This window comes from Euphorbia lathyris, chromosome 6 (genome assembly GCF_963576675.1).
Source record: "Euphorbia lathyris chromosome 6, ddEupLath1.1, whole genome shotgun sequence".
Classification (NCBI taxonomy): domain Eukaryota; kingdom Viridiplantae; phylum Streptophyta; class Magnoliopsida; order Malpighiales; family Euphorbiaceae; genus Euphorbia; species Euphorbia lathyris.
The window spans coordinates 51,024,938-51,040,769 of NC_088915.1; the positions used below are offsets into that span (position 1 = coordinate 51,024,938).

The 15,832-nt window shown below is 34.2% G+C and overlaps 1 long non-coding RNA gene across 2 annotated transcripts; it reads right to left on the reverse strand.

Annotated features, from left to right (window-relative positions):
• Window positions 1–5,861: 5,861 nt before the first annotated feature.
• LOC136233556 (uncharacterized) lies at window positions 5,862–10,713 on the reverse strand. Of its 2 annotated transcripts, none has more exons than XR_010690896.1 (5): window positions 10,504–10,713; window positions 8,857–8,996; window positions 6,847–7,219; window positions 6,319–6,408; window positions 5,862–6,250 (listed from the first exon to the last, which is right to left on the reverse strand). It is a non-coding gene; the product is annotated as an uncharacterized lncRNA (long non-coding RNA). The 2 variants fall into 2 exon arrangements; XR_010690897.1 differs by lacking the exon at window positions 10,504–10,713 and adding an exon at window positions 9,480–10,152.
• Window positions 10,714–15,832: the final 5,119 nt, after the last annotated feature.

Consider the following 15,832-nt stretch of genomic DNA (forward strand, 5'->3'; position numbering starts at 1 on the left):
ATAAAGAAGTCCGCTGGAAAAATCAATTCGTTAACCTGCACCAAAACATCTTCCAACACCCCCTCGGGGTAAACAATAGATCTGTTAGCAAGTTGAATAACGACGCCAGTTGCTTCAAGAGGACCAGCATTTAAAGAGGAATAAACAGACTTAGGCATGACATTGGGTAAACAATAGATCTGTTAGCAAGTTGAATAACGACGCCAGTTGCTTCAAGAGGACCAGCATTTAAAGAGGAATAAACAGACTTAGGCATGACATTTATAGACGCTCCTAAGTCACACATTGCCCGTTTAATACTTGTATTCCCAATTTGACATGAAACAGCGAACATACCTCTATCCTTACTTTTTTGGGGCATTTTTCTTTGAAGTACAGCCGACACATTGGCACCCATGGTGATCTTTTCATACCCGACTCTCTTAGTTTTATTAATGCACAAATCTTTAAGGAACTTAGCATATCGAGGAACTTGTTTAACAATATCAATTAATGGAATATTTACCTCGACCTTACGAAATACCTCAAAGATGTCCTTCTCTTCCTTTTCCTTCTTCGATTTGTCGAACCGATTCGGGTAAGGTGCTGGATTAACTAAAGGAGGGAGTTTATCTCGCTTTTGCACTTCTTCTTCAAGAATTTTATCTTCCTCGACGATGTTCTTCTTGCTGGTCGGCTTGTTTAGAATGGGCTGCTTTATTTCTCTTCCGTTACGAAGGGTGATTGCGCTCACGTTTGGCTTTGGATTGTCCACCGATTAAGAGGGCATTTTACCTTGAGATTGAATCTCACTCAGAGCTGTAGCTATTTGAGTCATCTGTTTCTGGAGTTCCTGCACTTTAGTTGCAAGATTATGGACAACATCAGTTAAAGGCATACCTGAATTTTGGGTGGATTGGTGAGGCCGTGATTGATAATTTTGCTGTCTCGATCCGTAGCTTAGGTTTGGATTATCACGCCACCCTGGGTTGTACGTATTAGAGTATGGATCGTACTTTCTTTGATTTTGCCCTTGGTACCCATTAAGTGCATTGGCTTGTTCAAAATTTTCTTCATACAAAATAGGGCATTCATCAGTGGCGTGTTCAGTGGCAGTACAAATTCCACACTTCTTCACCTGAGCCGCCTTCCCGAGAGCTAAGTTTTGCACAAGAGTAGTCAGTTTATTCAATTTCTCTTCAATGTTAGAACTGCTTACCTCATATGCCTTCTTGGGACCTTCCTGAACTTTCCCAAACTGTTGAGAAGTTGCTGCAATTACCCTGATCAACTCCTTAGCCGCAGTCGAGGAAACATCCTCCGCTTGCCGCGTCCACCATTTTTCTTTCCATGCTAAGCATCCCTTTATAGAAATATTGGATTAGAGAATTTTCAGCTATCACTTATTGAGGACAATTTTCACATAACTTCTTGAACCTCTCCCAATACTCATGAAGCGACTCCACATCTTTTTGCTTGATTCCACTGATTTCTCTCCGAATTAATGCCGCTCAGGAGGCTGGAAAATATTTTTCCAAGAATGATTGTACCATCTGGTTCCATGTAGTGATTGTTCCTGATGGCAAATTTAAAAGCCAATCCTTGGCTGCACCTTCTAGTGAGAATGGGAACGCTCTCAACTTCACTTGTTCTTCCGTTACTCCTTGCGGTCTCATGCTGGAGCACACCACATGGAATTGCTTAAGATACTTATGAGGACTTTCACTTTCCATGCCATGAAACTTGGGCAGCAAATGAATCAACCCGGATTTCAGCTCAAACGACACATCCAAGTTGGGATATGTGATGCATAGGGGCTGATTATTGACTTCTTGCGCTTGAAGTTGTCTTAGAGTTCTGTCTGCCATTGTTTCCGCTTCAGATTGTTCACTTTCTTCACTGGATATTCCTTCTTCGTCACTAGAACTCGAAGTTTCAGCGCTTTGTAATTTCTGTAACCTTACTTCCTTGCGAAGCCTTTGAGCCAGTAATTCTATTTCTGATTCAAAGAGAAGCTGTTCTGAATTAGCGTACCTGGTCATAAAAGAGAAATTAAATCAAATGAGATTACTCCACGGCAACGGCGCCAAAATTTGATGGGTGCCGAATCCACCAAAAATAATCCCTACTTTTCCTAAACGAGTAAATTGTAATAGAGCAAGTAGAGGTCGAACCCAAGGGAATAATATTGACTCAAATCTCTTACGACCTAACAAAATAATTAAATGGGTGTTTAGAACTGTGAAGCTTATCAAATTTAAATGTAACAAGTAAAAGATCATAACAAGAACAAAACAGAAATTAAAGAAGGTTTGTGAATAATATTTGGATAAATTCAGTTAAGGGGAATCGCAGGATAATTCGTACGTTAATGATCATTGACAGATAAAATTATATTCTCACGTATTCACCGGGTCAGTTTGACGTGTTCTTCCTTAATAGTGAACTAGTTACGCACGACAAATAACTTGTTCCTAATCAATAAACAACCCTATCTCAACGCCTAAGGTTCGATTTACTGATAGATTAGAAAATAGAAGAACCTGATCTTAGTTAATCGTCTCTTAGCGTCGATGATTATAAACTAACTTATCTGTTCATTTGACTCAGATGAACCCAGCTTGATTCGTATTAATGTCACGCGGAATACATACTCAGGTTTGTCAAACTTGAGTTCGTTCTTCCAAATACGAAACTAGCTTGGTTCAAATAGTCAATAGCTACTTTGTTTGGTTGTCTTAGGTGAAACTCTAATAAACCAAATCAGCTTTATGATTATTCGATTCGACAAACAACCTGCAGTTATCATTCATAGAACAAATAATCAATTGAGAATAATTCTCTGAACACGATGAACAAATAAACGGCTTAATAAATTGAGAAAAATGAAATACAACGATCTCACGATAACGGGGAAAGTCTCCCTTGAATCAACCCTTAACCGAAATAAAGAAGTTAGCTCCGAACAGCCATAGAACGTATGTGTTTTTCTGCTGGAAAAATAAAAATGTAAAAACTGATGTTCAAACTTGGAACTCTCGTGTTCTTAAGTCTATATGATTTCTTAAAAATAAGGAACTAAAATCCCTTTCAATTAGCGTTAGAATCCTTCTTCAAATTTGAAATTAATTGCCTCCTCATTTGTCTCCTACAAATTTGTGCTTTAGCTGAAAATATTGTTCTCAAAATGTCCAATCCGGATCAGGAAAGCAATCCCATTCGAAGTAGGAAACTGCCAGCCCGTAACTGCCTTAGTCTTGTGCAAGACTAACTCCGACTCAGACCAATTTTTGCCCAATCAGCTCCGGATCACGACCCGACATCAACTCGACCCACATTAGGCCCAATTTACCTTCCTTAAGTCACCATTGGCATGTAGAGATGAAGATACAAAAAACAAACAATAAAACCCGAAAAGATGACAAAACATGACAATTATAATGCAAGTGCAAATGATACATGTATAGACTTGTTGAAAAATTTATTGAATAGCAAGGGTGGTCTATTAAACCGTGGAGATTTTTTTCATATGAGATGCTCTGCTCACATTCTAAATTTAATAGTTCAGGATGAGTTGAAAGAAATTGATGACTAAGTTGGAATGCATTGAATCAAAGACTAATGAATAAGGGTGCCTTCTATGCTTAGTAAGCTTTATTTTGTTTTTTCTACCATTGGATGAACTTACTTTGTCAAAGTTAATCACCATCCAATGGTGGAAAAAACAAAGTAAGGCTTACTTTGTAAAAAATAAAGTAAGCATAGCCTAACCCATGAACAAGATAATAATTCTGTTGTTGTTTAAGTTGAATTCAATGTTTTAGTTTTAGTTTATTTGTTATTTGGAATTGAATTTTTTTTTTTTTGTAAATTTTGGATTTTAGACTTTTGATGTTATCTTGTTGAATTTGTTTTGTTAGTTTGTATTGGATTTTATTTTTTCATATGCAATTATGCATGTTTTTTTTTCATTTTGTTTAGTTGACTATTTTTTTTAGTATGAAGTTGCAAAACTAAATGGGTTAGCCAGGTTGACACGTTCAACCCGCTTTTTAAACGAATCGTGCCGAGTCGACCCATTTATTAAATGGGTTGGGTCAGGGTTGGGATAAATGGGTCACCTGAGTAAGTCGACACGACACGTTTACAACCCGCGAACCCATATTGACACCCCTATATGAAGTATAGTCATATAGTGAAGGGTTGTGTATGAATCATAGTGGGTTATATTGGTATGAATTGATTTCGATTGTATACCTTAAGCAGACATGAATATGTAGTGAAGGGTGTGCATGAAGCATAGTCATATAGTGAAGCATATTCATATAGTGAAGAGTTGTGGATGAAGCATAGTCATATGTGGATTCAGATTTGAAATACAAAGGGTGGCAGCTTCAGATTTGAAATAAACCCCCTTCATAGGGGGTGTATTCCCTCTTATCTTGACTCCCCATAGTAATATGTTTTCATCCAGAGGACCTGTTAGCATCAAAGATCAGAAGAATAATTACAGGTAAAATGTTGAAATCGGGAAGAAAGAAGAAAATATGGATTGATAGTAAAACCTTCGATGGCGATAAGCCACCCTGGGTTCTCCTAGTACAATGTGCATAGGTCCAATAAGACCAGTCTCTAAACATGTCAACGGGAAGCCATTATATAATGTAAATTTTCTGGGTCTAAAGATATAGAATGTTGTAGAACTGAACGATTGAAAAGCTTAATATTTATACTGGTTTGAGAGTGGCTAAGTGAAAGGTTGTGGAAGAGGAAAGAGTAGTGCGTTTAGGGTTTTATGAAATGATGTTAGTGTATTAATGACATGCTTTTGGTTTTGCAGATATCAAGACTTGGGGATTATATGCCTAATAATGACTTTAAGATATCCAGATACATCAAGATCGATTTTGTTTCCCATTGGATATGTATTGCTTTTTTTGATATTACATTTAGAAATTTATTTGTACAAATGTAAACAGATTATGAGCATTAGTCTCCAATTAATTTAAAACCATTGATATACATAATTGATTAAGACCCATGTCATCTAAAACAAGCTACAGCGACAAAAATTATTATACAAAATGTCATCGCAAATACCAATATGCCAATTTTCCATATATCTCCTTGACGTTTTTAATTATTAGGATGTCATGCAATGACTCTATAAGTGACAGTAATAATAAATAAGCTATCATCGCAACACGCGTAATATGACAGCCTACAAATAGGCTTATGTCATGTGACATACCTTCACATGACAGAACCCAACCATCGTCTAAAGGTCCATCAGACGGCAGTGAGCCCCATGACAGTTTATTTCTTGTGGGACGACGGTTTTGAACCGTCATCTGAAAGGCTTTTCGGCGTAGTGAGAGATGATGGCGTAGAGAGAGTACCACTATAAGAAAATCAGCCATTACCAGCGGAAAATTCCGTCTGTAAGGTACTAATTTCCGTCGGAAATTAGATTTTCTGACGGATTACCAGCGAACCGTATCCGCTGGTAAAAGGGCCGCTGCTCCCGCACACCGACCATGATTTTGGTCCGCTGGAAATATATTCCGAACAATTTTCGGTCGGTGAATTCCGTCGGTACATTTAAACACCGACCGATTTGTTCCAGCGGATATCCGCCGACAAAAATAATTACTTACGGATTTTTACCAGCAAATTCCGTCGGAAATGTCATATTTCTACATTATTTTGTATTATATTAAAATTACATTACCGTTGACATTTTCGTTGAAATCTATGATTATTTATATTATATTATTTTTTTTATCTAACTCAGAATATTGGAATAAAATCCGTGCTAATATTTTTTATAAATATGAATAATAAACTTGCCAAAGCAAATATTAATATATATATATATATAATTAAATAATATTCAATGGTAATTATAGCATAAAACTATATATACTAAAACTATTCGATCTAGATAAACCATAGGAAAAAGCTATATAATATCTGACTTAGATGTCTATCTATAGATTCAACCGGATTGGACGATGAATGTTGTGCATGGCTCTCACGTATCTTGAGAAGCTCCAACTCAAACCGCACTATAACATTCTGCAAAGACCCTAACGGCTCTCTCATCTGCACCTCTGCATGTCATTTTTATTCTTTATAACATTCTCAATCAGTTGAAAATCAACCGGATTGGAAGATGGATATTGAGCGCTGACAGCCATTGCACGGATATATTGAGCGCTGACAACCACTGCACGGTTTAGAATACATGTTTCATAGAGTAATCGGGGATCTACATTACAAAATTAAAGTTAGAGAGGGGCATCATAGAGTAATAAAAAGCAAAAAGAAAGTCTTCACCTAACCAAAATTTTTGGGAACATGTTGCTTCACTTGAATGGCATCATCTGAGTGCGGAATCATAGATAACGCACATTCAAACGCATTTTTCTGCAATATTCATACATAGCAAGTGGCGACCACATTATTTCCAGCTAAATGATATTAAAAACTAAGAAGATAACGCAGAACAAGAAACATGTAATGTGCACAAACTGCTGAGAATCAAACATTATAGAGAAAAATATTTAGCCTGCAAGCCTTATGTTTGATGCCAACTCTAGTTTGACTCAGACATAGACCCAGCTTTTCAACTTCTCCAGAACAGGTAGAAGGCTTGCAAAAAGCTCCATGAAGCCAATGAGTTGCATTGTAATAAGCAAGAATAGTTTTGGCAAAGCTGTTTTAAACATTCCGAAATGAAATCTAATATATTTGCATATTCAAGTTTTGTAAAGAACTAATCAAGACTAGTTTCTAGCTCCTAAGACATTTATAGCCTGAGATGTAGAGAATTAAAGACAAGGAAAGGTGAAATTTGATACATACCTGATCTCGGAATGGCTCAGGAACATGGTAATTGTGACTACGGATTTCCTTCCCTGGCCAAACACTGATGCATAAATCATCATTATTTAGATATGACATCTTCAGTTTTAATTCACTTTCTGTGAAGCCTAATCTTCTTGGCCATTTTCATCCTCATTTTCTGCTCCATTGGCTCCTGAAGCTTCACTCTAATGGTAATTTGTCTACATGCACAACTTCATTGCTTTCAGCAGGGGCTCACTTTTCTCCACTTGAGAAGTCCCATCAATGTCTGAAGAGCCATTCACAATAACTGTTTTGTTGCAAAGAGTAGCATTTTGAATTCGAACTCCATTGAGTTGAAGATCAATGGGTTTTAATTCCAACCTAGAAACTAAAAAAGATAACAAAAATTCAAATAAGGGCTCAAAACAAAGTTCGGAAAAAAGACAAGGAAATAAAGAAAGATATAAAATTGTCAGACAAAACCAAAAGTAAAAGGGTTCTAACTTTTAAGTTCTAAGAACAAAAAAACGCCATAGAAACAGTACGAAAAGGTAGAAACAACAATAATTGAACAAATTTATACAAATTTCAATTGATTAAGCGATTAAAATTGCGAGAGAAAGAAAGATATAAAATTGTTAGACAAATAACTTGTAAGTAATATGGTCAGGGAAAGGAAAAGGAAGAACCCAATCAAATGCCTGTAGTAAAAACACTTTTATCATTGAAGTTTATCATTGTCCATATAGGAAGAGAATCATCTTTTGTCAAGCATTGAGAAACAACAAATTCAAATTGTAAAATCGATCTCCAATTGGCAATTTCATATTTAGGAGGCTTTGTAACATATTCTCACATGAGTAGCCGTCATTCACTTCTGAATTATACCACATACAAAGTGCTCCAAGGATAAGTAATGCTTTGCACTTTTTCCATATAATCTAATATACATAGAATTTCATTAGTTGCAATCATTCTTGGTGTCTCTATAGGTAATTTTATTTCACAAGTACTTCTTTGGCTTAATACACATTAGGGGCCTATACTTAGTGAAATAATCGGATTGGCCCCCTAAACTTAAAGTAATACGATTAACCCCGGTTTATTTTTTTAGTTTCTTTATGTTTCCCAAAAATGATATACTCGACCAATGCACAACACTTCCCATCAGCATCCACAAGTACATATGAACATAACTACTTTCATCAATTAACATTAAAATTATAAATTTCTAAAGACTCAAACGTATATATATTTTTGTCAATCGGGATAAATGAATAAGGGAACTTTATCTCCCAATGTATGTAATTGCATTGTGTTTCTTCCCAAATGCATTAACAGTATATTGATGTATAGCTAATTGAATATGATTTTTGTTTTTGGCATATTGCTGGAATACACAATCAAGCAACTTAAGATCAACTCCATGTAAGGATGGATTTTACTTGGCATGAATAGAAAACTAGATATGCAATAAAAAATCAAGTCAACTTTGTAGGTAAAAGAGCTAGGTTGCAAGGTTCCATAGAGTAGCTTTAAATTTATCATTTATCACTATAACATTAAAAATTGAAACATGAAACCAAAACCCAGCACTATATTCTTTAAATGATTTGCAGAAACATAAGATCGAAGTTCAAAAAAGATAATCAAATGATAGACTTTGATCAAAGTTCATAAGATCAAAGTTTAAATTTATCATTTGTCTATTAGGCACAAATTTAGTTTCTAAGCAAAATTCCAACCAGACATTTCTCAAAAAAAAAAAAAAAGATCATATGCAACTCCAGAATTCTCCTTGCAAACTCCTTTTTTCACATCGAAGAACTCAAATGCAGGAATACAAGCTAGATAATTGATTACAAGAAGAAATATAACCAGACAATCTAACACAATGCAAGTGATGAAAACAAATGGCACATAGTGCACATGCCATATCATAGTTCACATAAAAATATGTACTAGCACATTTTGTCAAGACATAAGCACACTCGAGTTGAAAGACTGGCTGTATAAAAAACTGACCTTAATAATACCCCTCTATGGGCCAGTCGGAAGAACTCCATGAGGAAACACATAGAGATTGATTCCAATGCTTCCAATATGTCTCTAAGAAGTGATATCACTTGAAGGGCAAGAACGTCTTGTCGACAATCATCTCCAACCTTAGAGAAGGAAGCATCCATTAAAGAACAAAACTTATATCAGAAAGTCCAAATGTAAATGCTGAATTTTAGGTTTCCAAACTATGAAAAATACAATTGATAAAAGAAATAAATAATCTCTCCAATAGATTACGGTGGAAGAGAAGTTTATGAGATTCAATTTTAGTTCACAATTAGAACATCATGGGACATACAAGTCTGGCACCATACAATAAGAGAATACATAAGTGGCCCATCTAACAATTGAAATCATTAATAGGTAAAAAACTTCAACTGTTTGGGTCCTGGTTTATACCTTTCATTCTCTGTTTATATCCTAATCTATGAGTGCTGTGTTGGATATGTGTACTCAAGTTTTACAGTTTGTCACATACATCCAGTCCTCACAAGAAGCTGAACATAGCTAAAAAAATTTGTTTTGTACTCTCTCATTCTCTATCTTATTTTTAAAGAATGAAAATTATCAATCTAAACTTAATTTACCTTGAAAATGCAAGCATGGGGCACGATATTATTTGGATCCCTATCCCGGTCAACCACATTAAATGTAACCATTATAGGGACTTTAGCTACCGACTGTAATGGTATACCACTGTCGACCCTAATACCCCTGACAAGCTTGCTATGAGCAGTAGGTAAATAGAGGACGATCTCCCTGCATTTCAATTTTCTCCAACTCCCTGTTGTATCAAGTCCATATGACTTCCAACACCAATATATAAAGCCTAAACAAGAAAAGATAAACTAAACATCTTAAAAGTATAACTCCCAATACCAGCTCAACGTTCTTCCTTAGGAATTGAAAAGAAGTCAAATTCCCTTTGAAATGTGCCAAATGCCCTGGGACTGAGACCATCAATAATACGTTGCCGGACAAGTGGTAACAGCTCTTGGAAGGAATTATTGTGAAATCACAACATTTTTATATATATAGTTATTAGACACTGAATGGGATGTTACATATGAGGATTTGTAAACCTATCCATACACACACACACACGAGTGCACAATGAGGGCTTTAGCAGAAACAATGACAAATGAAGCACAAAACACATTGTTCAAGTAATTCATATCCAGATTCGGATATAGACAAACCTGTTTAAATTGCAAATAAATCTATCATATGTAAGTACGGAACAGTACTGTAATATGTACTGGCTTGTGCTATTTCTACATTACCATTTTCACAACAAAATTGAAGAATATTTGAAGAAAAAATATTCAAACCATTTACGCTCCAATAGTCCATAAAGCATCCTTAATTTCAGAAACAAAGAAACAATTCTGCAAAATATCAATTAATCTCAAGCATATCTGAAATAAAAAATAGACTATAACAGCAAAAATGCAAGAAATATCAGTACTAACAGACACAGTTATCCCTAACATCCCTCAAATGAAAGAAATTCCAGTAGTCACACTCTTTACCATAAACACAAAACTCTGGTACATATATGAATCGATTCAAATTCAAATTAAACAAAAAAACACAAAAGTAATAACTTACCTAAATGAAGTACAATGCGGCAATGTTCTTATGAAGAAGAGAGACTTCCAAAATACCAACGATTTGATTACCGCACTGGTTCTGGTTCCATTGATTAGGGCACTGACTGGTTCTGGTTCCATTGATTAGGGCAGTGGTTCTAATTTACGACACTAGTTCTAGTTCCATCGATTAGGGCTGCAACTTTTGAGAGAGAAAGGGGGATTAGGCGCACACAATTGAGAGAAAACGGATTAGGTCGACGCATTGTTGAGAAAGAATATATACTGAGAAATAAAATACTGGGTGGGAAATTTTTCTTTTTCCCGCTTTCACCAAAAATTATTTTCTTTTTTTATTATTTTTTAATTTTTTAATATTACCAGCGGAATTCTGTCGGTGTAGGATCAATTCCGTCGGTGAGTTTACCAGCCGAAATAAATACCAACGCTTCGGCTGGAAATATTAAAATTTTGGGGCGAATTTACTATTCTGCTGCTATTCCACCGGTGATCAGTAGCGGCTATGGTTCCGCTGCTAATTCGCCGGTGAATTGCAGCGGAATTAATTCCGTCGGCGAATTCTGACGGTAATTCGCAATTTTCTTGTAGTGAGTGTGAGAAGAAGGAAATTGATTTTATCTCTTTAGACTAAATAGAGAGTTTATGAGATTAGGTTTTAGGTGGCTTAAGCTATTTATTTATAGCTTAAGGACACAGACGACTTTAGGGAGAGGTGGTCGTTTAGGCCTTCCATTTAGGAGGCCTCCGATACATTTTTTAATACAAAATCCAAAACTAATTTCAATTATAATGCAATAGTTATTGAGATCTCAATTATTAAAAATTATTCTCATAAATAATTATTATACCGTATCTAAATTTAATAGTAATCATATATAAAAAAGCAATAATAAACTCTACTAAATAGAATCGAAAATCGACAACAATAAAACACATTGTCTTTTTTTTTTTTTTTGTTAATTGTCGTCTCTTAACAATTATAGCACAACAAAGAGGCTCCAAATTTTATTTCTCAACTTTCTCTTAACAATAATAGAGATAAGTTATAAATTTTATCATATAGTTATCGGGGGAGAAGATTTAACTTGTACGTACAAAATATTATAATTTTAAGTATAGTATTTATCAGACGGTACAATTTCAATCTCATTAACGGAAGATGAATTTATTTTTTCATTAATAAGCGTGTGCAATTTAAACCCTTAGTGGGTGGCGAGAATTCTAGAGGTTTGAAGGATAGTCAAAATATAAAATTGCACATTGAAAAAAATCGGTCTTCCATTAATGAATTTTGAAATTGTTAAATATGTTTTCTCACAATACTGTAAATTGCCAAAAAGTTTGATTTTCAATAGGTTCTTCTTAGTTGAGTAAATAATTAATTTTATATATATATATATATATATATATATAGAAGAGATCAGGTGTGACACATTTCTTATGATGTGACAAGCCTTATTGTGTGACAATGACCAATTTTGTCATTAACTAGGGGAATGTGACAAATTTGTAAATAAAAGAAAAGAGAAAATTGTTTTATTTCTTTTCTTTAAAATGCATTTTCCCGAATTTTCCAACCTTGTTTTTCAAAAACTTTATACCGTTAGACTCGTCTTAATTAGACGGTCATTTTAAGATCCCAGAAGCTCAGGTAAAAAAAAATCCGGTGAATAGAATCCGACGATTTGTTTTTCTGTGAAACAAAAATGCCCCGAAAATTTTCAAAAAATTCCAAAAAATGTAAAAATTTTTTTTGAGAAACTTTAATTCTTGACTCAAAGTGAGATTCCTTACGGTTTAGTCCCAAATCAACAGAATCCGGCGATTAGGTGGGCATTTTCCGGTGAGAAAAAAGAAGGTACCGAGAAAATTCTCAAAAAATTTCAAAAAATGTAAAACATTATTTTGAGAAACTTTAATTCTTGGGTTGAAGCAGGATTTCTTACGGTTTAGTCCCAATAAAATAATTTTCTTAATTTTATCCATTTTACATGCTTCAACAATTTATTGGGTAAAAACCGTAAGAAATCTCATTTTGAGCCAAGAATTAAAGTTTCTTAAAATGATGTTTTACATATTTTAGAATTTTTTGATAATTTTCTAGGCCCTCTTTGGTCTTACCTTTCAGCACTATGTATTGCAATATTTTGTTGGAACAATATAATTATTCTGTTGAAAGAATATAAGAATTAGAATTATTTTCTAAATAATATAACTAATATAAATTTGAAGATACTATATTAAATACTAAGAAACAAAAATTAAATTGAAGACATAGATAATAAAATTGATTTAGAACAATTGGTAAACTGATTTATTATGTTGGAACAATATAAGTATTATGCTGAAATAATAGAACTATTTTGTTGGAAAAATTGTGCGCTGCTTTATTCTGTTGGAACAATATAAGTATTATGTTGGAACAAATGGCACACTGATTTGGAACAATTTCGTACACTTTCGGACCAATGTAAGTAGAACAAAAAACATGTCTAGAAAATTATCAAAAAATTCCAAAACATGTAAAACATCATTTTAAGAAACTTTAATTCTTGTCTCTAAATAAGATTCCTTACGGATTTGACCCAACAAATTGTTGAAGCATGTAAAATGGATAAAATTAAGGAACAAGTTTTATTGGGACTAAACCGTAAGAAATATCTCTTCGTCCCAAGAATTAAAGTTTTTTAGAATAATGTTTTACATTTTCTGAAATTATTTGAGAATTTTTTGGGCACTTTGTTTTTCGTCAGAAAACACCCACCCGGATTCCGTTCACCAGAATTTTTTTTACTTGAGCTTCAGGGATCTTAAAATGACCGTCTAATTTAGACGAGTCTAATAGTATAAAAAATTTTAAAAAACGAGATTAGAAATAGAACAATTTTCTCTATCATCTATTTCCTTTTATTTACAAATTTGTCACATTGCCCTTTTCAATTATCATCAAAACTACGTAGTTTTGTTATGTCACATAATAAGCTCATTGTCACACCCTAACCCCTTGTCATACTGGATCTCACCCCTATATATATATTGAATTTAAATTTGTAAGAAAAATGGAGTATAAAAATAGCTAGGGTCTTTAAAATACTGGAGCCGCCAGTATAGATAAATTGGACCCGTTCCTATTATAGATGTAATTATTATTCAGACCAATGCTAACAGAATATTAGTGATACGGTATCATTTGAATGAGCCTTAAAATAAGGGATTCCAGCTTTATCCCGAAGTCAACATTCGGACCTGGTTTCATTAAGGCCCATGAACGTACTTCTCTTCGATCAAGTACTGATCTTCAACTGTTTAACATCCCTTCGGGAGCTGAATAAAGATGACATGTGGATCAATGATCACGCTGGATTCCAAAGACACGCTCTCCAAATTCACACGTATTTCGAAATGGAAATATAGGGTATGAAGACCAATTAAACACTGTCAAGTGCCCTAGTATACAATATTTTGCCTACAAATAACTTAAGACTCAGATGTCACAGGTATATCACTTTTTAACTCAACTCTTCACTTCATTGCTCAATTAGTTTAATATTTCCTCAAATATTTAATGATTTTAGTAGCAGAGAAGGTTCGCCGGATCTCCAACCCCTTTTCTAATGATTGTTCATTGATTGAGGTCATCAGAAACCATCAGAAGTTAATTACAATTAGTATAATGTAAATGTGAGGTTATGAATGCATTTTCCGTGCATTATATTACGGGTAACTTTCACAACAACTACAGCTGATTATAATAATATTAATAATAGAATTTGAAATTGGAAAGTTTAATTGCTCGTTTTAGATTTCTTATGGCAAAATAAACTAGTTGATTCCCATTTTTTTCCTACCATTATAGTTGACCTACTTTTTACTTCTATAAAATTTCCTTTTGATAGTTCACAAGTCATGAGTTTGAAAATTGAGAAAATTTTCTGAAAATTTTCATTGTTTAACATTGTAGAATTTCAAATTGTTTAAGTTGAAAATTTGAATTTGAAAGCTAATGCATGTTATAAAATTTAAATTAAATTTTAAATTATATTATAGAACTACAAAAATATTATAAAAATAAAAATAAACATTAAAAATGTGTTTTGTGGAAATAAAATATCAAACAAACACAAACAATTTTTTAAAAAACCTAAATTTTTGGAGTTTTCCGTCAAAAGCTCTAAAAAATTGTTGTTTCCGTAAGAAATGTTAACTGCTGTTGTTGTATAACTCAATCAAATGCTACATTTCATGCGATTTGGAGTGAAACGCTAAACGCTCATCCGAAAAGCTAAAACAAATGTACCTCTAAATATTCATTTCAAATCTTTTTATATGGTATTTACATTAAAATAATTTTATATTTTGGAAAAATCATAACATCTTTAAATTCAATATTTTATTTTTAACATTTAACAAATAGTTATGTAGTTGAATAATTTTGACATCTGTGATGTTTAACATTTACTACTTGCTTACTTCATTTTCAATTTCACCAAAACGTTTTAATTAATTACATTTTCATTGATAATATTATCCATTCAATATAAATACAGTGTTCAGGTCAGAAAGTAAATTTAGAAAAATCAAGGGTTTTCTTTTCTCCTAGCCTATCTGAGGTAGTAAGCAGGGGAATTTGTGTTATTTTGGGCTTTGAGAAGACAGGAAAATTAGGAAAGTACCTTGGCATGCCGCTGACCCACACACGTGTAAATAAGGATACTTTCAAATACGTAGTTGACAGAGTAAATAATCGCCTAACGGGCTAGAAAGCAAAATCCCTGTCGTTTGCGGGTAGGGTCACGTTGGTCAAATCAGTCACATCCGCTCTCCCTTCTTATGTTATGCAGACGGTGCTCTCCGAGTAGGCGTCTGTAAGAGATTAGATGCTTGCAACAGAGACTTCATATCAGTTTCAAACAGAAAAAGTACATTTAGTTAAGTGGGATGAAGTTTGCAAAGACAAAAGAATTGGGGGGCTTCGAATAAGATTGACTCATAAGTTTAACATAGCTATGCTAGGAAAACTTGGTTGGAAGCTTCTGACAAAAAATGAATCGCTTTGGGTGGAGGCAATACACGCAAAGTACTAAAGCAGGAGATCTGGCTTTGATATTTTCCGGAAAACGAATTGCCAGTCCCTAACTTGGAGGGGAATTGTGGAGGGTGCTGAAGTGGTTAAAAAAGGAGCAGGTAAACTAATTGAGGGAGGCTGGCAAACTGCATTTTGGACTGACATTTGGTGCGGTAATGCTCCTCTTCATTCTCATGCGATGATTCCGCTTCAGCCCGCGGAGCTTATTCGAAAGGTTAGTGACTATTGGATCGAAGGAAAT